At 47.2% G+C, this 24,408-nt stretch overlaps 12 non-coding genes and 2 pseudogenes across 12 annotated transcripts; all 14 read right to left on the minus strand.

The window, feature by feature from the left end:
* Positions 1–2,889: 2,889 nt before the first annotated feature.
* LOC139619255 (U5 spliceosomal RNA) lies at positions 2,890–3,004 on the minus strand. Its single transcript, XR_011690258.1, has one exon. It is a non-coding gene; the product is annotated as a U5 spliceosomal RNA (small nuclear RNA).
* Positions 3,005–3,411: 407 nt separating this feature from the next.
* Positions 3,412–3,603, minus strand: LOC139619552 (U2 spliceosomal RNA). Its single transcript, XR_011690545.1, has one exon. It is a non-coding gene; the product is annotated as a U2 spliceosomal RNA (small nuclear RNA).
* A 164-nt stretch (positions 3,604–3,767) lies between these two features.
* Positions 3,768–3,882, minus strand: LOC139619256 (U5 spliceosomal RNA). The gene has a single exon (XR_011690259.1). It is a non-coding gene; the product is annotated as a U5 spliceosomal RNA (small nuclear RNA).
* A 399-nt stretch (positions 3,883–4,281) lies between these two features.
* Positions 4,282–4,473, minus strand: LOC139619553 (U2 spliceosomal RNA). Its single transcript, XR_011690546.1, has one exon. It is a non-coding gene; the product is annotated as a U2 spliceosomal RNA (small nuclear RNA).
* A 164-nt stretch (positions 4,474–4,637) lies between these two features.
* Positions 4,638–4,752, minus strand: LOC139619257 (U5 spliceosomal RNA). Its single transcript, XR_011690260.1, has one exon. It is a non-coding gene; the product is annotated as a U5 spliceosomal RNA (small nuclear RNA).
* A 395-nt stretch (positions 4,753–5,147) lies between these two features.
* On the minus strand, positions 5,148–5,326 carry LOC139619722 (U2 spliceosomal RNA; annotated as a pseudogene).
* A 5,750-nt stretch (positions 5,327–11,076) lies between these two features.
* LOC139619258 (U5 spliceosomal RNA) lies at positions 11,077–11,191 on the minus strand. Its single transcript, XR_011690261.1, has one exon. It is a non-coding gene; the product is annotated as a U5 spliceosomal RNA (small nuclear RNA).
* A 383-nt stretch (positions 11,192–11,574) lies between these two features.
* Positions 11,575–11,766, minus strand: LOC139619554 (U2 spliceosomal RNA). The gene has a single exon (XR_011690547.1). It is a non-coding gene; the product is annotated as a U2 spliceosomal RNA (small nuclear RNA).
* Positions 11,767–11,930: 164 nt separating this feature from the next.
* Positions 11,931–12,045, minus strand: LOC139619337 (U5 spliceosomal RNA). The gene has a single exon (XR_011690337.1). It is a non-coding gene; the product is annotated as a U5 spliceosomal RNA (small nuclear RNA).
* Positions 12,046–12,432: 387 nt separating this feature from the next.
* LOC139619649 (U2 spliceosomal RNA) lies at positions 12,433–12,608 on the minus strand (annotated as a pseudogene).
* Positions 12,609–18,356: 5,748 nt separating this feature from the next.
* On the minus strand, positions 18,357–18,471 carry LOC139619338 (U5 spliceosomal RNA). The gene has a single exon (XR_011690338.1). It is a non-coding gene; the product is annotated as a U5 spliceosomal RNA (small nuclear RNA).
* A 399-nt stretch (positions 18,472–18,870) lies between these two features.
* LOC139619555 (U2 spliceosomal RNA) lies at positions 18,871–19,062 on the minus strand. The gene has a single exon (XR_011690548.1). It is a non-coding gene; the product is annotated as a U2 spliceosomal RNA (small nuclear RNA).
* Positions 19,063–19,226: 164 nt separating this feature from the next.
* On the minus strand, positions 19,227–19,341 carry LOC139619259 (U5 spliceosomal RNA). Its single transcript, XR_011690262.1, has one exon. It is a non-coding gene; the product is annotated as a U5 spliceosomal RNA (small nuclear RNA).
* A 395-nt stretch (positions 19,342–19,736) lies between these two features.
* On the minus strand, positions 19,737–19,919 carry LOC139619728 (U2 spliceosomal RNA). The gene has a single exon (XR_011690663.1). It is a non-coding gene; the product is annotated as a U2 spliceosomal RNA (small nuclear RNA).
* Positions 19,920–24,408: the final 4,489 nt, after the last annotated feature.

Here is a 24,408-nt window from a genome sequence, read left to right on the forward strand (position 1 = left end):
ATAGCGCTGTAGTCGCTTCTGCAGTCCCATCATGCGTCTGTTCTCCTTGCCCTTTCTTTTTTTGCCTGCCTGTCTGAAAAAAGTCTGGGTCTTTCCCTTCACCATCTCCCACCAGTGTGCTCGTGTATCGTACATGTCTTGAAGGGTCTGCCACTCTCGGTACTGCTCCCTGTACTGCTGAACTAGATGTTGATCTTCAAGCAGGGAGCAGTTGAGTTTCCACAGACCACTTCCAAAAGTCACACCTGAAGAGAGTGAAAGGGTGCAGGAGAGCATCAGGTGGTCAGAAAAGAAAACAGGGGTCAATCTAGCATCGGTCGGCGGGCAGTCCCGTGTGAAAATAAAATCTATGCGAGAGGCTCTGGTGCCATCACCACTGAACCAGGTGAAGCCCTCCTCTCTGGGATGCATGGTTTTAAAACAGTCTTGTAGTTTAAAATCCCTGCATATGCCCTGTAATAAAACCGATGTTTTGTCAATTTTAAAATCTTCCCCTGTTCTTTTTCTATCTTTTCGACTTAAAATACAGTTAAAATCACCTCCTAAAACTAATGGCACTCTCCCTAGCATGTGGGACTGCAGGTCTTCTAAAAGGTCATACCTGTCATTTTTGTCGTTAAAGCCATAAATATTGAGAAGGTTAAAATCCTGTCCCATAAAGGTCAAGTGTGCTAAAAGTGCCCTACCGTCTCTCACCACAGTGCTACCCTTCACCAGAACCTGAGGGTTTTTTATTAAAATGGCCACTCCATCGTTCTTATTTTGGTTTGATCCGCTCCATATCGATGTCTGTGGCCACATCTCCTCCCACTGTCGGTAGTGTTTTAAAAACGGTATGCCACATTCCTGCATTAAAAACACATCTGACTTTGTAGAATTAAGAAAGGATAAAACACTCTGGGCTCTAACTCTCGACTTCACACTTCTCACATTGATGGTTGAGAAGGTGAGTGTCATGAGTATGATTAAAAACAACAGGTATGAAATTTTAAAAACACTAAATAGAGGTTTAAGATGCTAAAATATCTTTTTTTTTTTTAAAAAAAAGGCAGTTAGACTATTTCTTGTGAACGGGGCTCCTCCTTCACTTCAACAGGTGATGAAGGAGGGAGTTGAGCTCCATTCCCCCGTCGGACTCTGGGGGTTGGCCTTTGACGCAAGGCTGCATTTAGCTTGGAGTCCTTAGGGGTTGATTGTAGAGCTACTGTCAGGAAAGAGACTTCATTTGGTGAATTGGAGGGGAAGACTCTGGGCTCCTCCACAGATGAACTGTCTGAGAGAGTCCCAACTCTTCCCCTCTTCTCTGAGGCTACAGGAGACTCAGAGGACAATTCCGATGCAAGTCTCTTTGTTTGCTGGGCATCGGGGAGGGGGGCATCCTCACTATTTTCAGGTGGTTGAAAATCTTCCATTTCTGAACTAGCTCCGCCCACTTCCTGCATCTCCCCATCCTCCTCTCCACTCTCCATTGATGGGGCTGTTGCAGGCCCCTCCCCCTCTCCCGCCTCACATGATCCCTCCTCTCCAATCACAGTATCTGGCGGGAGATTTGAATTTTCCTGCCCAGCCTCTTCAACCTGCTCTTTTTCTTTTTGTCCTCCATTTTGTTCATTGGCTTTTGCTGCCTTTAGTTTGTTGGCAAACGATTTGGGGCAAGCTCTGAAGAGATGATTTGTTTCTCCACAAAGGTTGCACTTCCTGCCATTGGTGCACTCCTCAAAAGTGTGCCCAATTTCTCTACACTTTCCGCAAAAGGTTTTTGTGCACGCTTCTACCAGGTGCCCATGCTCACCGCACTTGCGGCAGAGCTTGGGCTGACCTTGGTAGTGGATGTAGCCCCTGTTTTCACCCAGAACTATCATTGACGGCAGATGTTTCAGGCCTTGGAAGCCCTGGGGGTCCTGCCATTGTTGAATGGGGACCCTCCAAGCGCAATTCCAGATGCCGTCCTCATCTCTCACTTTGGTAGCCTGGCCTTTAACAGTGCAGTATCTCCCCAGCCATATACAAATGTCTTCTGCATTCACTGTCTCATTAAACATTCTGACAATGACTGTTTTCAATGCATTATCAGTCAGTTTTTCAACAACAAATGCAGAAAACTGGGGTTTCACAGACTCAAATCTTGTCCAAAATTCTCTCAAGATAGCCGCAGACTGGAAGCTTACATCAGAAACCTTTATTTAATGGTAGGGTCAAAATACAATTCAAATCGTTTGCTGTGAATTTCAAAGCCTGTTGGATTAACTTCCTGGAGAAATCTAGCCTTGACATCTCCAGGAGCTTTCCATCCTTTTCTTTAAACTTAAAACGGACGCTGTGGTGCCTCCGCATGTTGGCATGGGTGGCCGACATGGTGGAGGCACCACAAGCTAAAAGGATCTAAAATCAGTAAAAAACTTACAATGGACAAAAAAACAATGAACAATAAATAAGTAAATACAATTAAAAATATAAAAAGGAAAAAAATCTAAAAACGTACTTACCTTTTCAAGTTTTGGCCTGGACAAGGTGTTGAATCCGGCAGAGCGCAGGTAAGAGATTCTCTGGGCCAATGAATTCCTATTTGTTTAAGATATGCAACTACAGAAAAGTTGCACAACTTTAAACAAGGAATGTAGACAATTTCCTCCCAAGAGCTGGTTTAACTCAGAGCCACAACAGGCAAGAATTTAACCATCAAAAGGAGGCGACCGCAGTCTTAGCCAAAAGGCCGAGAAGCGATGGGCCCAAAGTGTCTGGCGTTCCAGCCAGGCTCTTGGCACAAATCTCGCTGGTCGCGGTTGGCTGCTTTTGACATGAGCGGAGCAATGGCTGCTTTTCACCACCTCCGCCCACCTCCCCATTCCTGACCTCGACAGCTGTTTGACTTTTCACAAACTCAAAGGGCTCAGCCATACGGCAGAGCCTGCCAAAAATAGCTTAAACTCATTGGTGTTCCTCTCCACGGAAGTCTTTAGTAAAAGGCGAAAGACTTGTGCGTGATGAAGAGAAACCAGAGTCAGTACAGGCCTCTCCTCAAGAGCGGCCGAGGACCCCATTGGTCCCAGTCACCGCCCTCACGGTAGCCTTCTCTTAGCTTGCCAAATCCCCGCCCCCTCCCCATGTTGTCACGGGCTCTAGCCAATCGGGCTGTGGAGAAAAGTGTCTGGGCCTCAACATGCAATCCCCACAAATTTCTCAAGTTATCAGGCGCTTGCAGGCCCCCGGGGACCAAAATACAGGGAAAATGCGGGGTTGATTGGAGGCTAGCAGCCCTTCCAGGGCGCGTGAGGGATATCAGCTGTGGGGCAGGTTGACTCACCTTCCTCCAGCCACTGCCAGAGGGGCATTTGAAACTGTACGTTTGCGTCATTGTTTGCTTGCTTGCTTGCTTGCTTGCTTGCTTGCTTGCTTTTCCACACGGCCAGAGAAGGGTGCACCGTTCCCGGCGGCACTGCAATGCCAGGTCGATGCGTGGAGTGAACGGAGCAAGCCCCTTTTTCAGCTCCCAGTTCTAAAAATCCGTTTAATATGTTTGTCCTCGGGTAGAGGACATATCAGATATTAAACTGATAAGAACAGATACTACACTTGATCTTAGCCAAAAGGCCGAGAAGCGATGGGCCCAAAGTGTCTGGCGTTCCAGCCAGGCTCTTGGCACAAATCTCGCTGGTCGCGGTTGGCTGCTTTTGACATGAGCGGAGCAATGGCTGCTTTTCACCACCTCCGCCCACCTCCCCATTCCTGACCTCGACAGCTGTTTGACTTTTCACAAACTCAAAGGGCTCAGCCATACGGCAGAGCCTGCCAAAAATAGCTTAAACTCATTGGTGTTCCTCTCCACGGAAGTCTTTAGTAAAAGGCGAAAGACTTGTGCGTGATGAAGAGAAACCAGAGTCAGTACAGGCCTCTCCTCAAGAGCGGCCGAGGACCCCATTGGTCCCAGTCACCGCCCTCACGGTAGCCTTCTCTTAGCTTGCCAAATCCCCGCCCCCTCCCCATGTTGTCACGGGCTCTAGCCAATCGGGCTGTGGAGAAAAGTGTCTGGGCCTCAACATGCAATCCCCACAAATTTCTCAAGTTATCAGGCGCTTGCAGGCCCCCGGGGACCAAAATACAGGGAAAATGCGGGGTTGATTGGAGGCTAGCAGCCCTTCCAGGGCGCGTGAGGGATATCAGCTGTGGGGCAGGTTGACTCACCTTCCTCCAGCCACTGCCAGAGGGGCATTTGAAACTGTACGTTTGCGTCATTGCTTGCTTGCTTGCTTGCTTGCTTGCTTGCTTTTCCACACGGCCAGAGAAGGGTGCACCGTTCCCGGCGGCACTGCAATGCCAGGTCGATGCGTGGAGTGAACGGAGCAAGCCCCTTTTTCAGCTCCCAGTTCTAAAAATCCGTTTAATATGTTTGTCCTCGGGTAGAGGACATATCAGATATTAAACTGATAAGAACAGATACTACACTTGATCTTAGCCAAAAGGCCGAGAAGCGATGGGCCCAAAGTGTCTGGCGTTCCAGCCAGGCTCTTGGCACAAATCTCGCTGGTCGCGGTTGGCTGCTTTTGACATGAGCGGAGCAATGGCTGCTTTTCACCACCTCCGCCCACCTCCCCATTCCTGACCTCGACAGCTGTTTGACTTTTCACAAACTCAAGGGGCTCAGCCATACGGCAGAGCCTGCCAAAAATAGCTTAAACTCATTGGTGTTCCTCTCCACGGAAGTCTTTAGTAAAAGGCGAAAGACTTGTGCGTGATGAAGAGAAACCAGAGTCAGTACAGGCCTCTCCTCAAGAGCGGCCGAGGACCCCATTGGTCCCAGTCACCGCCCTCACGGTAGCCTTCTCTTAGCTTGCCAAATCCCCGCCCCCTCCCCATGTTGTCACGGGCTCTAGCCAATCGGGCTGTGGAGAAAAGTGTCTGGGCCTCAACATGCAATCCCCACAAATTTCTCAAGTTATCAGGCGCTTGCAGGCCCCCGGGGACCAAAATACAGGGAAAATGCGGGGTTGATTGGAGGCTAGCAGCCCTTCCAGGGCGCGTGAGGGATATCAGCTGTGGGGCAGGTTGACTCACCTTCCTCCAGCCACTGCCAGAGGGGCATTTGAAACTGTACGTTTGCGTCATTGTTTGCTTGCTTGCTTGCTTGCTTGCTTTTCCACACGGCCAGAGAAGGGTGCACCGTTCCCGGCGGCACTGCAATGCCAGGTCGATGCGTGGAGTGAACGGAGCAAGCCCCTTTTTCAGCTCCCAGTTCTAAAAATCCGTTTAATATGTTTGTCCTCGGGTAGAGGACATATCAGATATTAAACTGATAAGAACAGATTTTTTTTTTCTTTCGAAAAGATTTATTGACACTCATTTCAAGTTTTTTCAAAGAAGGTTTACATCTTGAGATACAAAGGGTACATTATAATCACAACAATATGATAAATAGTTGTAAAACCATTGTTTGTTTGTTTTTTTTTTTAAAACATTAAAAACAAATATTTCAAGGGGTTTTACATGTTGTCAAACATAAAATCCATCTCACAAATGAAAACCATGGAGTGTCCCAAATCTTTAAAAGGGAGTGCATTGGTTTAAAACTTCTCTTCTTTCTAATTTTGTGCAGGAGCAGAGTGAGTCCCTACCCAGGGTCACTCATTCCGCTCCCCCAAACATTTGGTCTCTCGGGATCCTGTCGTGGTGCTCAGAGGAGATCCTCACCCTGTTGCTCCTTCCCACCTGCCTCACCCGGAGAGCCAGGCCGCCGCTGCTTTGACCTTTTCATGTGTGGCTCCGGCTCCTTCGTCCGAATGGGCACAGAGGCGATGCTTCTTTGTGGCTGTGTCCTAGGCCTGCCGCCTACAGCCATCCGGATCACAGCCACGGGGGGGATCTGCATGTGCTTCCTTACCAGCAAGTTTCTGGAGGTCCATATGGCGTCTTTGATGGCGGCTAGGGTGAGCCACATCTGGGCAAAGTCATCGTTCTTCAGTGTTTTTTGGCTCACCCCATACAGCACCAGTTGTGCTGTAAGGACCTCCCTTGCTGGCAAGTACGGGAATTGCAAGGAGCCGGCCATTGCCCACTGGTCTACGGCAGCGCTGCACTCCCAGAGCAAATGCCTCACCGACTCTGGCGCGCCACAACCGGGTCGGGGGCAGGTTGAGCGTGTTGACATGCCCCGGGAGTGCATGACGGACCTGACTGGGAGAATCTCATGAGCCACCATCCATGACAGGTCCCGGAGTCTGTTTGGAAGAGCGGAATGGTTCACGTTGCGCCAAACTGTTGAGGGCTCGCCAAATGCGAGCCCGCGCACTGGACTCACTGGCTCCTGCTCCTGCACAACAGAGATCAGAGAACGGTGGTTGGTTAAAATATGCAGCTCCTCCTGCTCCAGTTTAAAATGCTTTAAAAACGTCGGGATAAAAGCATAGGCTGGTGGCAGGCTAAAAGACACGGGTACTTTAAGATCTGTAGGTAAAATCTTCAATCGTCTGAGGTACGATCCCATCCAGAAACGTGTCATGGCTGTAGTTTTGGGGTTTCCGGATGGGTCTGTGGCTTGTTTGAGGTGTAGTGCGGTGTATCGGCTTCCTAAAAACAAGTACAGGTCAGGCACTCCTTTTCCTCCTTTCTCTTTTGGCCTTTTCATGACCTCCCTCCTCAGTCTCTCCCACTTGGAGCCCCACAGGAAATAAAAGATGGCTCGCTCCAGATCTAAAAGCACTCTCCTAGGTGGGATAAAAACAGAACTGATGAGTAAAAGCAAAGGTAAAATCACCGCTTTGATGATTAAAACCTTTCCTTCAATAGTCAGTCCTCTAAGTCCCCAATATCCTAGTCTTTGTTTTACTTTCCCTACCACGTCTGGCCAATTTGTTGTTCCTTCTCCCTCCCTGTCAAATTTGATCCCCAGTATTTTTTGGTCAGTCTGGGTCACAGTCAAAGGGAGTCCTGTCATCTCAGTCGCTGTCCACGGTCCATAAAATTGGGCTTGGGTCTTGTTTTTGTTCAACTTTGACCCAGAAGCCTGTCCAAACCAGTCAGTCAAGTCCAGCGTCCTGTTGACGGATAAAAGGTCGGTGCATAAAATGTTCACGTCGTCCATGTATAAAATACACTTGGTGTCCAGTCCCCCGCTCCCCGGTACTCCCAACCCATTGATTCGTTGATCCCTTCTCAAGATCTGTGCCAGCGGTTCTATACATGTTATGTATAGGAGGGCAGATAACGGACAACCCTGACGGACACCGCAGTTAATATCGACTGCTTTTGTCAAATGCCCGTTAATCACAAATTTGCTGGTAATGTCCCGATACAGCAATCCCACCCAAGCTAGAAACCTTTCTGGGAACCCCATTTTTTGCAGTACCTTGAAAAGGTACTGGTGCGAGACCCGATCGAAGGCTTTCTCAAAATCTAAATTTAGGACTACTAGCCGGATGTTTCTGTCTCTCGCGTAACAGGTGGTGTCTCGGATCAGTACCAGGCTGTCGGTGATCTTCCTCCCTGGGATGGCACAGCCTTGATCCGGGTGAATCACCCCCTTTAAAAACAAGGACATACGTGAGGCTAAAAGTTTGCTAAAAAGTTTACAATCAAGGTTTAAAAGTGCGATAGGTCTCCAGTTCATCAGGTCGGTCTTGTCTTTGTTTTTGTGCAGTAGAGTCACTATCCCTACTCTAAAACTGTCAGGAAGTCGGTCTAGGTGCTCAAAGTCTTTAAAAACATCGATCAAATCAGGTGCTAAAATGTCCCAAAAGGTCAAATAAAATTCCAAGGGAAGTCCATCCTGTCCTGGGGACTTCCCTTTTTTAAAACTTGACAAACATTTATTTAACTCTAGAATGGTAAAATCTTGGGTTAAAAGCACACTGTCTTTTACTTTTTTATCGATGGATTTTAAAACTTCATTCATGGTGTCTATTCTAATGGGCTTTTCTTTATACAATTCTACGTAAAAATTTTCCACAATCTGTTTAATTTCTTCGATATTCTCTGTTATGCACCCGTTTTCCTTTTTTAGTTTTAAAATGGTCCCCCCTTTACTAACAATTTTCTTAAAAAAATACCTGGTGCACTTCTCACCCTCCTCTATTTCCCGTTCCCTGCTCCTTAAAATGACACCCTTGCTTTTAATTTCAGCTAAAACCGACATCTCTGATTTGATTTCTGTAATTTCTTCATTAAAATCCATTCCATTTTGGTTGAGGTTAAAATAGCGCTGTAGTCGCTTCTGCAGTCCCATCATGCGTCTGTTCTCCTTGCCCTTTCTTTTTTTGCCTGCCTGTCTGAAAAAAGTCTGGGTCTTTCCCTTCACCATCTCCCACCAGTGTGCTCGTGTATCGTACATGTCTTGAAGGGTCTGCCACTCTCGGTACTGCTCCCTGTACTGCTGAACTAGATGTTGATCTTCAAGCAGGGAGCAGTTGAGTTTCCACAGACCACTTCCAAAAGTCACACCTGAAGAGAGTGAAAGGGTGCAGGAGAGCATCAGGTGGTCAGAAAAGAAAACAGGGGTCAATCTAGCATCGGTCGGCGGGCAGTCCCGTGTGAAAATAAAATCTATGCGAGAGGCTCTGGTGCCATCACCACTGAACCAGGTGAAGCCCTCCTCTCTGGGATGCATGGTTTTAAAACAGTCTTGTAGTTTAAAATCCCTGCATATGCCCTGTAATAAAACCGATGTTTTGTCAATTTTAAAATCTTCCCCTGTTCTTTTTCTATCTTTTCGACTTAAAATACAGTTAAAATCACCTCCTAAAACTAATGGCACTCTCCCTAGCATGTGGGACTGCAGGTCTTCTAAAAGGTCATACCTGTCATTTTTGTCGTTAAAGCCATAAATATTGAGAAGGTTAAAATCCTGTCCCATAAAGGTCAAGTGTGCTAAAAGTGCCCTACCGTCTCTCACCACAGTGCTACCCTTCACCAGAACCTGAGGGTTTTTTATTAAAATGGCCACTCCATCGTTCTTATTTTGGTTTGATCCGCTCCATATCGATGTCTGTGGCCACATCTCCTCCCACTGTCGGTAGTGTTTTAAAAACGGTATGCCACATTCCTGCATTAAAAACACATCTGACTTTGTAGATTTAAGAAAGGATAAAACACTCTGGGCTCTAACTCTCGACTTCACACTTCTCACATTGATGGTTGAGAAGGTGAGTGTCATGAGTATGATTAAAAACAACAGGTATGAAATTTTAAAAACACTAAATAGAGGTTTAAGATGCTAAAATATCTTTTTTTTTTTAAAAAAAAAAAGGCAGTTAGACTATTTCTTGTGAACGGGGCTCCTCCTTCACTTCAACAGGTGATGAAGGAGGGAGTTGAGCTCCATTCCCCCGTCGGACTCTGGGGGTTGGCCTTTGACGCAAGGCTGCATTTAGCTTGGAGTCCTTAGGGGTTGATTGTAGAGCTACTGTCAGAAAAGAGACTTCATTTGGTGAATTGGAGGGGAAGACTCTGGGCTCCTCCACAGATGAACTGTCTGAGAGAGTCCCAACTCTTCCCCTCTTCTCTGAGGCTACAGGAGACTCAGAGGACAATTCCGATGCAAGTCTCTTTGTTTGCTGGGCATCGGGGAGGGGGGCATCCTCACTATTTTCAGGTGGTTGAAAATCTTCCATTTCTGAACTAGCTCCGCCCACTTCCTGCATCTCCCCATCCTCCTCTCCACTCTCCATTGATGGGGCTGTTGCAGGCCCCTCCCCCTCTCCCGCCTCACATGATCCCTCCTCTCCAATCACAGTATCTGGCGGGAGATTTGAATTTTCCTGCCCAGCCTCTTCAACCTGCTCTTTTTCTTTTTGTCCTCCATTTTGTTCATTGGCTTTTGCTGCCTTTAGTTTGTTGGCAAACGATTTGGGGCAAGCTCTGAAGAGATGATTTGTTTCTCCACAAAGGTTGCACTTCCTGCCATTGGTGCACTCCTCAAAAGTGTGCCCAATTTCTCTACACTTTCCGCAAAAGGTTTTTGTGCACGCTTCTACCAGGTGCCCATGCTCACCACACTTGCGGCAGAGCTTGGGCTGACCTTGGTAGTGGATGTAGCCCCTGTTTTCACCCAGAACTATCATTGACGGCAGATGTTTCAGGCCTTGGAAGCCCTGGGGGTCCTGCCATTGTTGAATGGGGACCCTCCAAGCGCAATTCCAGATGCCGTCCTCATCTCTCACTTTGGTAGCCTGGCCTTTAACAGTGCAGTATCTCCCCAGCCATATACAAATGTCTTCTGCATTCACTGTCTCATTAAACATTCTGACAATGACTGTTTTCAATGCATTATCAGTCAGTTTTTCAACAACAAATGCAGAAAACTGGGGTTTCACAGACTCAAATCTTGTCCAAAATTCTCTCAAGATAGCCGCAGACTGGAAGCTTACATCAAAACCTTTGTTTAATGGTAGGGTCAAAATACAATTCAAATCGTTTGCTGTGAATTTCAAAGCCTGTTGGATTAGCTTCCTGGAGAAATCTAGCCTTGACATCTCCAGGAGCTTTCCATCCTTTTCTTTAAACTTAAAACGGACGCTGTGGTGCCTCCGCATGTTGGCATGGGTGGCCGACATGGTGGAGGCACCACAAGCTAAAAGGATCTAAAATCAGTAAAAAACTTACAATGGACAAAAAAACAATGAACAATAAATAAGTAAATACAATTAAAAATATAAAAAAGGAAAAAAATCTAAAAACGTACTTACCTTTTCAAGTTTTGGCCTGGACAAGGTGTTGAATCCGGCAGAGCTCAGGTAAGAGATTCTCTGGGCCAATGAATTCCTATTTGTTTAAGATATGCAACTACAGAAAAGTTGCACAACTTTAAACAAGGAATGTAGACAATTTCCTCCCAAGAGCTGGTTTAACTCAGAGCCACAACAGGCAAGAATTTAACCATCAAAAGGAGGCGACCGCAGTCTTAGCCAAAAGGCCGAGAAGCGATGGGCCCAAAGTGTCTGGCGTTCCAGCCAGGCTCTTGGCACAAATCTCGCTGGTCGCGGTTGGCTGCTTTTGACATGAGCGGAGCAATGGCTGCTTTTCACCACCTCCGCCCACCTCCCCATTCCTGACCTCGACAGCTGTTTGACTTTTCACAAACTCAAAGGGCTCAGCCATACGGCAGAGCCTGCCAAAAATAGCTTAAACTCATTGGTGTTCCTCTCCACGGAAGTCTTTAGTAAAAGGCGAAAGACTTGTGCGTGATGAAGAGAAACCAGAGTCAGTACAGGCCTCTCCTCAAGAGCGGCCGAGGACCCCATTGGTCCCAGTCACCGCCCTCACGGTAGCCTTCTCTTAGCTTGCCAAATCCCCGCCCCCTCCCCATGTTGTCACGGGCTCTAGCCAATCGGGCTGTGGAGAAAAGTGTCTGGGCCTCAACATGCAATCCCCACAAATTTCTCAAGTTATCAGGCGCTTGCAGGCCCCCGGGGACCAAAATACAGGGAAAATGCGGGGTTGATTGGAGGCTAGCAGCCCTTCCAGGGCGCGTGAGGGATATCAGCTGTGGGGCAGGTTGACTCACCTTCCTCCAGCCACTGCCAGAGGGGCATTTGAAACTGTACGTTTGCGTCATTGTTTGCTTGCTTGCTTTTCCACACGGCCAGAGAAGGGTGCACCGTTCCCGGCGGCACTGCAATGCCAGGTCGATGCGTGGAGTGAACGGAGCAAGCCCCTTTTTCAGCTCCCAGTTCTAAAAATCCGTTTAATATGTTTGTCCTCGGGTAGAGGACATATCAGATATTAAACTGATAAGAACAGATACTACACTTGATCTTAGCCAAAAGGCCGAGAAGCGATGGGCCCAAAGTGTCTGGCGTTCCAGCCAGGCTCTTGGCACAAATCTCGCTGGTCGCGGTTGGCTGCTTTTGACATGAGCGGAGCAATGGCTGCTTTTCACCACCTCCGCCCACCTCCCCATTCCTGACCTCGACAGCTGTTTGACTTTTCACAAACTCAAAGGGCTCAGCCATACGGCAGAGCCTGCCAAAAATAGCTTAAACTCATTGGTGTTCCTCTCCACGGAAGTCTTTAGTAAAAGGCGAAAGACTTGTGCGTGATGAAGAAAAACCAGAGTCAGTACAGGCCTCTCCTCAAGAGCGGCCGAGGACCCCATTGGTCCCAGTCACCGCCCTCACGGTAGCCTTCTCTTAGCTTGCCAAATCCCCGCCCCCTCCCCATGTTGTCACGGGCTCTAGCCAATCGGGCTGTGGAGAAAAGTGTCTGGGCCTCAACATGCAATCCCCACAAATTTCTCAAGTTATCAGGCGCTTGCAGGCCCCCGGGGACCAAAATACAGGGAAAATGCGGGGTTGATTGGAGGCTAGCAGCCCTTCCAGGGCGCGTGAGGGATATCAGCTGTGGGGCAGGTTGACTCACCTTCCTCCAGCCACTGCCAGAGGGGCATTTGAAACTGTACGTTTGCGTCATTGCTTGCTTGCTTGCTTGCTTTTCCACACGGCCAGAGAAGGGTGCACCGTTCCCGGCGGCACTGCAATGCCGGGTCGATGCGTGGAGTGAACGGAGCAAGCCCCTTTTTCAGCTCCCAGTTCTAAAAATCCGTTTAATATGTTTGTCCTCGGGTAGAGGACATATCAGATATTAAACTGATAAGAACAGATTTTTTTCTTTCGAAAAGATTTATTGACACTCATTTCAAGTTTTTTCAAAGAAGGTTTACATCTTGAGATACAAAGGGTACATTATAATCACAACAATATGATAAATAGTTGTAAAACCATTGTTTGTTTGTTTTTTTTTTTAAAACATTAAAAACAAATATTTCAAGGGGTTTTACATGTTGTCAAACATAAAATCCATCTCACAAATGAAAACCATGGAGTGTCCCAAATCTTTAAAAGGGAGTGCATTGGTTTAAAACTTCTCTTCTTTCTAATTTTGTGCAGGAGCAGAGTGAGTCCCTACCCAGGGTCACTCATTCCGCTCCCCCAAACATTTGGTCTCTCGGGATCCTGTCGTGGTGCTCAGAGGAGATCCTCACCCTGTTGCTCCTTCCCACCTGCCTCACCCGGAGAGCCAGGCCGCCGCTGCTTTGACCTTTTCATGTGTGGCTCCGGCTCCTTCGTCCGAATGGGCACAGAGGCGATGCTTCTTTGTGGCTGTGTCCTAGGCCTGCCGCCTACAGCCATCCGGATCACAGCCACGGGGGGGATCTGCATGTGCTTCCTTACCAGCAAGTTTCTGGAGGTCCATATGGCGTCTTTGATGGCGGCTAGGGTGAGCCACATCTGGGCAAAGTCATCGTTCTTCAGTGTTTTTTGGCTCACCCCATACAGCACCAGTTGTGCTGTAAGGACCTCCCTTGCTGGCAAGTACGGGAATTGCAAGGAGCCGGCCATTGCCCACTGGTCTACGGCAGCGCTGCACTCCCAGAGCAAATGCCTCACCGACTCTGGCGCGCCACAACCGGGTCGGGGGCAGGTTGAGCGTGTTGACATGCCCCGGGAGTGCATGACGGACCTGACTGGGAGAATCTCATGAGCCACCATCCATGACAGGTCCCGGAGTCTGTTTGGAAGAGCGGAATGGTTCACGTTGCGCCAAACTGTTGAGGGCTCGCCAAATGCGAGCCCGCGCACTGGACTCACTGGCTCCTGCTCCTGCACAACAGAGATCAGAGAACGGTGGTTGGTTAAAATATGCAGCTCCTCCTGCTCCAGTTTAAAATGCTTTAAAAACGTCGGGATAAAAGCATAGGCTGGTGGCAGGCTAAAAGACACGGGTACTTTAAGATCTGTAGGTAAAATCTTCAATCGTCTGAGGTACGATCCCATCCAGAAACGTGTCATGGCTGTAGTTTTGGGGTTTCCGGATGGGTCTGTGGCTTGTTTGAGGTGTAGTGCGGTGTATCGGCTTCCTAAAAACAAGTACAGGTCAGGCACTCCTTTTCCTCCTTTCTCTTTTGGCCTTTTCATGACCTCCCTCCTCAGTCTCTCCCACTTGGAGCCCCACAGGAAATAAAAGATGGCTCGCTCCAGATCTAAAAGCACTCTCCTAGGTGGGATAAAAACAGAACTGATGAGTAAAAGCAAAGGTAAAATCACCGCTTTGATGATTAAAACCTTTCCTTCAATAGTCAGTCCTCTAAGTCCCCAATATCCTAGTCTTTGTTTTACTTTCCCTACCACGTCTGGCCAATTTGTTGTTCCTTCTCCCTCCCTGTCAAATTTGATCCCCAGTATTTTTTGGTCAGTCTGGGTCACAGTCAAAGGGAGTCCTGTCATCTCAGTCGCTGTCCACGGTCCATAAAATTGGGCTTGGGTCTTGTTTTTGTTCAACTTTGACCCAGAAGCCTGTCCAAACCAGTCAGTCAAGTCCAGCGTCCTGTTGACGGATAAAAGGTCGGTGCATAAAATGTTCACGTCGTCCATGTATAAAATACACTTGGTGTCCAGTCCCCCGCTCCCCGGTACTCCCAACCCATTGATTCGTTGATCCCTTCTCAAGATCTGTGCCAGCGGTTCTATACATGTTATGTATAGGAGGGCAGATAACGGACAACCCTGACGGACACCGCAGTTAATATCGACTGCTTTTGTCAAATGCCCGTTAATCACAAATTTGCTGGTAATGTCCCGATACAGCAATCCCACCCAAGCTAGAAACCTTTCTGGGAACCCCATTTTTTGCAGTACCTTGAAAAGGTACTGGTGCGAGACCCGATCGAAGGCTTTCTCAAAATCTAAATTTAGGACTACTAGCCGGATGTTTCTGTCTCTCGCGTAACAGGTGGTGTCTCGGATCAGTACCAGGCTGTCGGTGATCTTCCTCCCTGGGATGGCACAGCCTTGATCCGGGTGAATCACCCCCTTTAAAAACAAGGACATACGTGAGGCTAAAAGTTTGCTAAAAAGTTTACAATCAAGGTTTAAAAGTGCGATAGGTCTCCAGTTCATCAGGTCGGTCTTGTCTTTGTTTTTGTGCAGTAGAGTCACTATCCCTACTCTAAAACTGTCAGGAAGTCGGTCTAGGTGCTCAAAGTCTTTAAAAACATCGATCAAATCAGGTGCTAAAATGTCCCAAAAGGTCAAATAAAATTCCAAGGGAAGTCCATCCTGTCCTGGGGACTTCCCTTTTTTAAAACTTGACAAACATTTATTTAACTCTAGAATGGTAAAATCTTGGGTTAAAAGCACACTGTCTTTTACTTTTTTATCGATGGATTTTAAAACTTCATTCATGGTGTCTATTCTAATGGGCTTTTCTTTATACAATTCTACGTAAAAATTTTCCACAATCTGTTTAATTTCTTCGATATTCTCTGTTATGCACCCGTTTTCCTTTTTTAGTTTTAAAATGGTCCCCCCTTTACTAACAATTTTCTTAAAAAAATACCTGGTGCACTTCTCACCCTCCTCTATTTCCCGTTCCCTGCTCCTTAAAATGACACCCTTGCTTTTAATTTCAGCTAAAACCGACATCTCTGATTTGATTTCTCTAATTTCTTCATTAAAATCCATTCCATTTTGGTTGAGGTTAAAATAGCGCTGTAGTCGCTTCTGCAGTCCCATCATGCGTCTGTTCTCCTTGCCCTTTCTTTTTTTGCCTGCCTGTCTGAAAAAAGTCTGGGTCTTTCCCTTCACCATCTCCCACCAGTGTGCTCGTGTATCGTACATGTCTTGAAGGGTCTGCCACTCTCGGTACTGCTCCCTGTACTGCTGAACTGGATGTTGATCTTCAAGCAGGGAGCAGTTGAGTTTCCACAGACCACTTCCAAAAGTCACACCTGAAGAGAGTGAAAGGGTGCAGGAGAGCATCAGGTGGTCAGAAAAGAAAACAGGGGTCAATCTAGCATCGGTCGGCGGGCAGTCCCGTGTGAAAATAAAATCTATGCGAGAGGCTCTGGTGCCATCACCACTGAACCAGGTGAAGCCCTCCTCTCTGGGATGCATGGTTTTAAAACAGTCTTGTAGTTTAAAATCCCTGCATATGCCCTGTAATAAAACCGATGTTTTGTCAATTTTAAAATCTTCCCCTGTTCTTTTTCTATCTTTTCGACTTAAAATACAGTTAAAATCACCTCCTAAAACTAATGGCACTCTCCCTAGCATGTGGGACTGCAGGTCTTCTAAAAGGTCATACCTGTCATTTTTGTCGTTAAAGCCATAAATATTGAGAAGGTTAAAATCCTGTCCCATAAAGGTCAAGTGTGCTAAAAGTGCCCTACCGTCTCTCACCACAGTGCTACCCTTCACCAGAACCTGAGGGTTTTTTATTAAAATGGCCACTCCATCGTTCTTATTTTGGTTTGATCCGCTCCATATCGATGTCTGTGGCCACATCTCCTCCCACTGTCGGTAGTGTTTTAAAAACGGTATGCCACATTCCTGCATTAAAAACACATCTGACTTTGTAGATTTAAGAAAGGATAAAACACTCTGGGCTCTAACTCTCGACTTCACACTTCTCACATTGATGGTTGAGAAGGTGAGTGTCATGAGTATGATTAAAAACAACAGGTATGAAATTTTAAAAACACTAAATAGAGGTTTAAGATGCTAAAATATCTTTTTTTTTTTCAAAAAAAAGGCAGTTAGACTATTTCTTGTGAACGGGGCTCCTCCTTCACTTCAACAGGTGATGAAGGAGGGAGTTGAGCTCCATTCCCCCGTCGGACTCTGGGGGTTGGCCTTTGACGCAAGGCTGCATTTAGCTTGGAGTCCTTAGGGGTTGATTGTAGAGCTACTGTCAGAAAAGAGACTTCATTTGGTGAATTGGAGGGGAAGACTCTGGGCTCCTCCACAGATGAACTGTCTGAGAGAGTCCCAACTCTTCCCCTCTTCTCTGAGGCTACAGGAGACTCAGAGGACAATTCCGATGCAAGTCTCTTTGTTTGCTGGGCATCGGGGAGGGGGGCATCCTCACTATTTTCAGGTGGTTGAAAATCTTCCATTTCTGGACTAGCTCCGCCCACTTCCTGCATCTCCCCATCCTCCTCTCCACTCTCCATTGATGGGGCTGTTGCAGGCCCCTCCCCCTCTCCCGCCTCACATGATCCCTCCTCTCCAATCACAGTATCTGGCGGGAGATTTGAATTTTCCTGCCCAGCCTCTTCAACCTGCTCTTTTTCTTTTTGTCCTCCATTTTGTTCATTGGCTTTTGCTGCCTTTAGTTTGTTGGCAAACGATTTGGGGCAAGCTCTGAAGAGATGATTTGTTTCTCCACAAAGGTTGCACTTCCTGCCATTGGTGCACTCCTCAAAAGTGTGCCCAATTTCTCTACACTTTCCGCAAAAGGTTTTTGTGCACGCTTCTACCAGGTGCCCATGCTCACCACACTTGCGGCAGAGCTTGGGCTGACCTTGGTAGTGGATGTAGCCCCTGTTTTCACCCAGAACTATCATTGACGGCAGATGTTTCAGGCCTTGGAAGCCCTGGGGGTCCTGCCATTGTTGAATGGGGACCCTCCAAGCGCAATTCCAGATGCCGTCCTCATCTCTCACTTTGGTAGCCTGGCCTTTAACAGTGCAGTATCTCCCCAGCCATATACAAATGTCTTCTGCATTCACTGTCTCATTAAACATTCTGACAATGACTGTTTTCAATGCATTATCAGTCAGTTTTTCAACAACAAATGCAGAAAACTGGGGTTTCACAGACTCAAATCTTGTCCAAAATTCTCTCAAGATAGCCGCAGACTGGAAGCTTACATCAAAACCTTTGTTTAATGGTAGGGTCAAAATACAATTCAAATCGTTTGCTGTGAATTTCAAAGCCTGTTGGATTAGCTTCCTGGAGAAATCTAGCCTTGACATCTCCAGGAGCTTTCCATCCTTTTCTTTAAACTTAAAACGGACGCTGTGGTGCCTCCGCATGTTGGCATGGGTGGCCGACATGGTGGAGGCACCACAAGCTAAAAGGATCTAAAATCAGTAAAAAACTTACAATGGACAAAAAAACAATGAACAATAAATAAGTAAATACAATTAAAAATATAAAAAAGGAAAAAAATCTAAAAACGTACTTACCTTTTCAAGTTTTGGCCTGGACAAGGTGTTGAATCCGGCAGAGCTCAGGTAAGAGATTCTCTGGGCCAATGAATTCCTATTTGTTTAAGATATGCAACTACAGAAAAGTTGCACAACTTTAAACAAGGAATGTAGACAATTTCCTCCCAAGAGCTGGTTTAACTCAGAGCCACAACAGGCAAGAATTTAACCATCAAAAGGAGGCGACCGCAGTCTTAGCCAAAAGGCCGAGAAGCGATGGGCCCAAAGTGTCTGGCGTTCCAGCCAGGCTCTTGGCACAAATCTCGCTGGTCGCGGTTGGCTGCTTTTGACATGAGCGGAGCAATGGCTGCTTTTCACCACCTCCGCCCACCTCCCCATTCCTGACCTCGACAGCTGTTTGACTTTTCACAAACTCAAAGGGCTCAGCCATACGGCAGAGCCTGCCAAAAATAGCTTAAACTCATTGGTGTTCCTCTCCACGGAAGTCTTTAGTAAAAGGCGAAAGACTTGTGCGTGATGAAGAAAAACCAGAGTCAGTACAGGCCTCTCCTCAAGAGCGGCCGAGGACCCCATTGGTCCCAGTCACCGCCCTCACGGTAGCCTTCTCTTAGCTTGCCAAATCCCCGCCCCCTCCCCATGTTGTCACGGGCTCTAGCCAATCGGGCTGTGGAGAAAAGTGTCTGGGCCTCAACATGCAATCCCCACAAATTTCTCAAGTTATCAGGCGCTTGCAGGCCCCCGGGGACCAAAATACAGGGAAAATGCGGGGTTGATTGGAGGCTAGCAGCCCTTCCAGGGCGCGTGAGGGATATCAGCTGTGGGGCAGGTTGACTCACCTTCCTCCAGCCACTGCCAGAGGGGCATTTGAAACTGTACGTTTGCGTCATTGTTTGCTTGCTTGCTTGCTTGCTTGCTTGCTTTTCCACACGGCCAGAGAAGGGTGCACCGTTCCCGGCGGCACTGCAATGCCAGGTCGATGCGTGGAGTGAACGGAGCAAGCCCCTTTTTCAGCTCCCAGTTCTAAAAATCCGTTTAATATGTTTGTCCTCGGGTAGAGGACATATCAGATATTAAACTGATAAGAACAGATACTACACTTGATCTTAGCCAAAAGGCCGAGAAGCGATGGGCCCAAAGTGTCTGGCGTTCCAGCCAGGCTCTTGGCACAAATCTCGCTGGTCGCGGTTGGCTGCTTTTGACATGAGCGGAGCAATGGCTGCTTTTCACCACCTCCGCCCACCTCCCCATTCCTGACCTCGACAGCTGTTTGACTTTTCACAAACTCAAGGGGCTCAGCCATACGGCAGAGCCTGCCAAAAATAGCTTAAACTCATTGGTGTTCCTCTCCACGGAAGTCTTTAGTAAAAGGCGAAAGACTTGTGCGTGATGAAGAGAAACCAGAGTCAGTACAGGCCTCTCCTCAAGAGCGGCCGAGGACCCCATTGGTCCCAGTCACCGCCCTCACGGTAGCCTTCTCTTAGCTTGCCAAATCCCCGCCCCCTCCCCATGTTGTCACGGGCTCTAGCCAATCGGGCTGTGGAGAAAAGTGTCTGGGCCTCAACATGCAATCCCCACAAATTTCTCAAGTTATCAGGCGCTTGCAGGCCCCCGGGGACCAAAATACAGGGAAAATGCGGGGTTGATTGGAGGCTAGCAGCCCTTCCAGGGCGCGTGAGGGATATCAGCTGTGGGGCAGGTTGACTCACCTTCCTCCAGCCACTGCCAGAGGGGCATTTGAAACTGTACGTTTGCGTCATTGTTTGCTTGCTTGCTTGCTTGCTTGCTTTTCCACACGGCCAGAGAAAGGTGCACCGTTCCCGGCGGCACTGCAATGCCAGGTCGATGCGTGGAGTGAACGGAGCAAGCCCCTTTTTCAGCTCCCAGTTCTAAAAATCCGTTTAATATGTTTGTCCTCGGGTAGAGGACATATCAGATATTAAACTGATAAGAACAGATTTTTTTTTTTTTTCTTTCGAAAAGATTTATTGACACTCATTTCAAGTTTTTTTCAAAGAAGGTTTACATCTTGAGATACAAAGGGTACATTATAATCACAACAATTTGATAAATAGTTGTAAAACCATTGTTTTTTTTTAAAACATTAAAAACAAATATTTCAAGGGGTTTTACATGTTGTCAAACATAAAATCCATCTCACAAATGAAAACCATGGAGTGTCCCAAATCTTTAAAAGGGAGTGCATTGGTTTAAAACTTCTCTTCTTTCTAATTTTGTGCAGGAGCAGAGTGAGTCCCTACCCAGGGTCACTCATTCCGCTCCCCCAAACATTTGGTCTCTCGGGATCCTGTCGTGGTGCTCAGAGGAGATCCTCACCCTGTTGCTCCTTCCCACCTGCCTCACCCGGAGAGCCAGGCCGCCGCTGCTTTGACCTTTTCATGTGTGGCTCCGGCTCCTTCGTCCGAATGGGCACAGAGGCGATGCTTCTTTGTGGCTGTGTCCTAGGCCTGCCGCCTACAGCCATCCGGATCACAGCCACGGGGGGGATCTGCATGTGCTTCCTTACCAGCAAGTTTCTGGAGGTCCATATGGCGTCTTTGATGGCGGCTAGGGTGAGCCACATCTGTGCAAAGTCATCTTTCTTCAGTGTTTTTTGGCTCACCCCATAGAGCACCAGTTGTGCTGTAAGGACCTCCCTTGCTGGCAAGTACGGGAATTGCAAGGAGCCGGCCATTGCCCACTGGTCTACGGCAGCGCTGCACTCCCAGAGCAAATGCCTCACCGACTCTGGCGCGCCACAACCGGGTCGGGGGCAGGTTGAGCGTGTTGACATGCCCCGGGAGTGCATGACGGACCTGACTGGGAGAATCTCATGAGCCACCATCCATGACAGGTCCCGGAGTCTGTTTGGAAGAGCGGAATGGTTCACGTTGCGCCAAACTGTTGAGGGCTCGCCAAATGCGAGCCCGCGCACTGGACTCACTGGCTCCTGCTCCTGCACAACAGAGATCAGAGAACGGTGGTTGGTTAAAATATACAGCTCCTCCTGCTCCAGTTTAAAATGCTTTAAAAACGTCTGGATAAAAGCATAGGCTGGTGGCAGGCTAAAAGACACGGGTACTTTAAGATCTGTAGGTAAAATCTTCAATCGTCTGAGGTACGATCCCATCCAGAAACGTGTCATGGCTGTAGTTTTGGGGTTTCCGGATGGGTCTGTGGCTTGTTTGAGGTGTAGTGCGGTGTATCGGCTTCCTAAAAACAAGTACAGGTCAGGCACTCCTTTTCCTCCTTTCTCTTTTGGCCTTTTCATGACCTCCCTCCTCAGTCTCTCCCACTTGGAGCCCCACAGGAAATAAAAGATGGCTCGCTCCAGATCTAAAAGCACTCTCCTAGGTGGGATAAAAACAGAACTGATGAGTAAAAGCAAAGGTAAAATCACCGCTTTGATGATTAAAACCTTTCCTTCAATAGTCAGTCCTCTAAGTCCCCAATATCCTAGTCTTTGTTTTACTTTCCCTACCACGTCTGGCCAATTTGTTGTTCCTTCTCCCTCCCTGTCAAATTTGATCCCCAGTATTTTTTGGTCAGTCTGGGTCACAGTCAAAGGGAGTCCTGTCATCTCAGTCGCTGTCCACGGTCCATAAAATTGGGCTTGGGTCTTGTTTTTGTTCAACTTTGACCCAGAAGCCTGTCCAAACCAGTCAGTCAAGTCCAGCGTCCTGTTGACGGATAAAAGGTCGGTGCATAAAATGTTCACGTCGTCCATGTATAAAATACACTTGGTGTCCAGTCCCCCGCTCCCCGGTACTCCCAACCCATTGATTCGTTGATCCCTTCTCAAGATCTGTGCCAGCGGTTCTATACATGTTATGTATAGGAGGGCAGATAACGGACAACCCTGACGGACACCGCAGTTAATATCGACTGCTTTTGTCAAATGCCCGTTAATCACAAATTTGCTGGTAATGTCCCGATACAGCAATCCCACCCAAGCTAGAAACCTTTCTGGGAACCCCATTTTTTGCAGTACCTTGAAAAGGTACTGGTGCGAGACCCGATCGAAGGCTTTCTCAAAATCTAAATTTAGGACTACTAGCCGGATGTTTCTGTCTCTCGCGTAACAGATGGTGTCTCGGATCAGTACCAGGCTGTCGGTGATCTTCCTCCCTGGGATGGCACAGCCTTGATCCGGGTGAATCACCCCCTTTAAAAACAAGGACATACGTGAGGCTAAAAGTTTGCTAAAAAGTTTACAATCAAGGTTTAAAAGTGCGATAGGTCTCCAGTTCATCAGGTCGGTCTTGTCTTTGTTTTTGTGCAGTAGAGTCACTATCCCTACTCTAAAACTGTCAGGAAGTCGGTCTAGGTGCTCAAAGTCTTTAAAAACATCGATCAAATCAGGTGCTAAAATGTCCCAAAAGGTCAAATAAAATTCCAAGGGAAGTCCATCCTGTCCTGGGGACTTCCCTTTTTTAAAACTTGACAAACATTTATTTAACTCTAGAATGGTAAAATCTTGGGTTAAAAGCACACTGTCTTTTACTTTTTTATCGATGGATTTTAAAACTTCATTCATGGTGTCTATTCTAATGGGCTTTTCTTTATACAATTCTACGTAAAAATTTTCCACAATCTGTTTAATTTCTTCGATATTCTCTGTTATGCACCCGTTTTCCTTTTTTAGTTTTAAAATGGTCCCCCCTTTACTAACAATTTTCTTAAAAAAATACCTGGTGCACTTCTCACCCTCCTCTATTTCCCGTTCCCTGCTCCTTAAAATGACACCCTTGCTTTTAATTTCAGCTAAAACCGACATCTCTGATTTGATTTCTCTAATTTCTTCATTAAAATCCATTCCATTTTGGTTGAGGTTAAAATAGCGTTGTAGTCGCTTCTGCAGTCCCATCATGCGTCTGTTCTCCTTGCCCTTTCTTTTTTTGCCTGCCTGTCTGAAAAAAGTCTGGGTCTTTCCCTTCACCATCTCCCACCAGTGTGCTCGTGTATCGTACATGTCTTGAAGGGTCTGCCACTCTCGGTACTGCTCCCTGTACTGCTGAACTAGATGTTGATCTTCAAGCAGGGAGCAGTTGAGTTTCCACAGACCACTTCCAAAAGTCACACCTGAAGAGAGTGAAAGGGTGCAGGAGAGCATCAGGTGGTCAGAAAAGAAAACAGGGGTCAATCTAGCATCGGTCGGCGGGCAGTCCCGTGTGAAAATAAAATCTATGCGAGAGGCTCTGGTGCCATCACCACTGAACCAGGTGAAGCCCTCCTCTCTGGGATGCATGGTTTTAAAACAGTCTTGTAGTTTAAAATCCCTGCATATGCCCTGTAATAAAACCGATGTTTTGTCAATTTTAAAATCTTCCCCTGTTCTTTTTCTATCTTTTCGACTTAAAATACAGTTAAAATCACCTCCTAAAACTAATGGCACTCTCCCTAGCATGTGGGACTGCAGGTCTTCTAAAAGGTCATACCTGTCATTTTTGTCGTTAAAGCCATAAATATTGAGAAGGTTAAAATCCTGTCCCATAAAGGTCAAGTGTGCTAAAAGTGCCCTACCGTCTCTCACCACAGTGCTACCCTTCACCAGAACCTGAGGGTTTTTTATTAAAATGGCCACTCCATCGTTCTTATTTTGGTTTGATCCGCTCCATATCGATGTCTGTGGCCACATCTCCTCCCACTGTCGGTAGTGTTTTAAAAACGGTATGCCACATTCCTGCATTAAAAACACATCTGACTTTGTAGATTTAAGAAAGGATAAAACACTCTGGGCTCTAACTCTCGACTTCACACTTCTCACATTGATGGTTGAGAAGGTGAGTGTCATGAGTATGATTAAAAACAACAGGTATGAAATTTTAAAAACACTAAATAGAGGTTTAAGATGCTAAAATATCTTTTTTTTTTTAAAAAAAAGGCAGTTAGACTATTTCTTGTGAACGGGGCTCCTCCTTCACTTCAACAGGTGATGAAGGAGGGAGTTGAGCTCCATTCCCCCGTCGGACTCTGGGGGTTGGCCTTTGACGCAAGGCTGCATTTAGCTTGGAGTCCTTAGGGGTTGATTGTAGAGCTACTGTCAGAAAAGAGACTTCATTTGGTGAATTGGAGGGGAAGACTCTGGGCTCCTCCACAGATGAACTGTCTGAGAGAGTCCCAACTCTTCCCCTCTTCTCTGAGGCTACAGGAGACTCAGAGGACAATTCCGATGCAAGTCTCTTTGTTTGCTGGGCATCGGGGAGGGGGGCATCCTCACTATTTTCAGGTGGTTGAAAATCTTCCATTTCTGAACTAGCTCCGCCCACTTCCTGCATCTCCCCATCCTCCTCTCCACTCTCCATTGATGGGGCTGTTGCAGGCCCCTCCCCCTCTCCCGCCTCACATGATCCCTCCTCTCCAATCACAGTATCTGGCGGGAGATTTGAATTTTCCTGCCCAGCCTCTTCAACCTGCTCTTTTTCTTTTTGTCCTCCATTTTGTTCATTGGCTTTTGCTGCCTTTAGTTTGTTGGC

Source organism: Trachinotus anak, unplaced genomic scaffold (assembly GCF_046630095.1).
Source record: "Trachinotus anak isolate AG129_WGS33_773 ecotype Australia unplaced genomic scaffold, CSIRO_AGI_Tana_v1 ptg000003l, whole genome shotgun sequence".
Taxonomy (NCBI): Eukaryota; Metazoa; Chordata; class Actinopteri; order Carangiformes; family Carangidae; genus Trachinotus; species Trachinotus anak.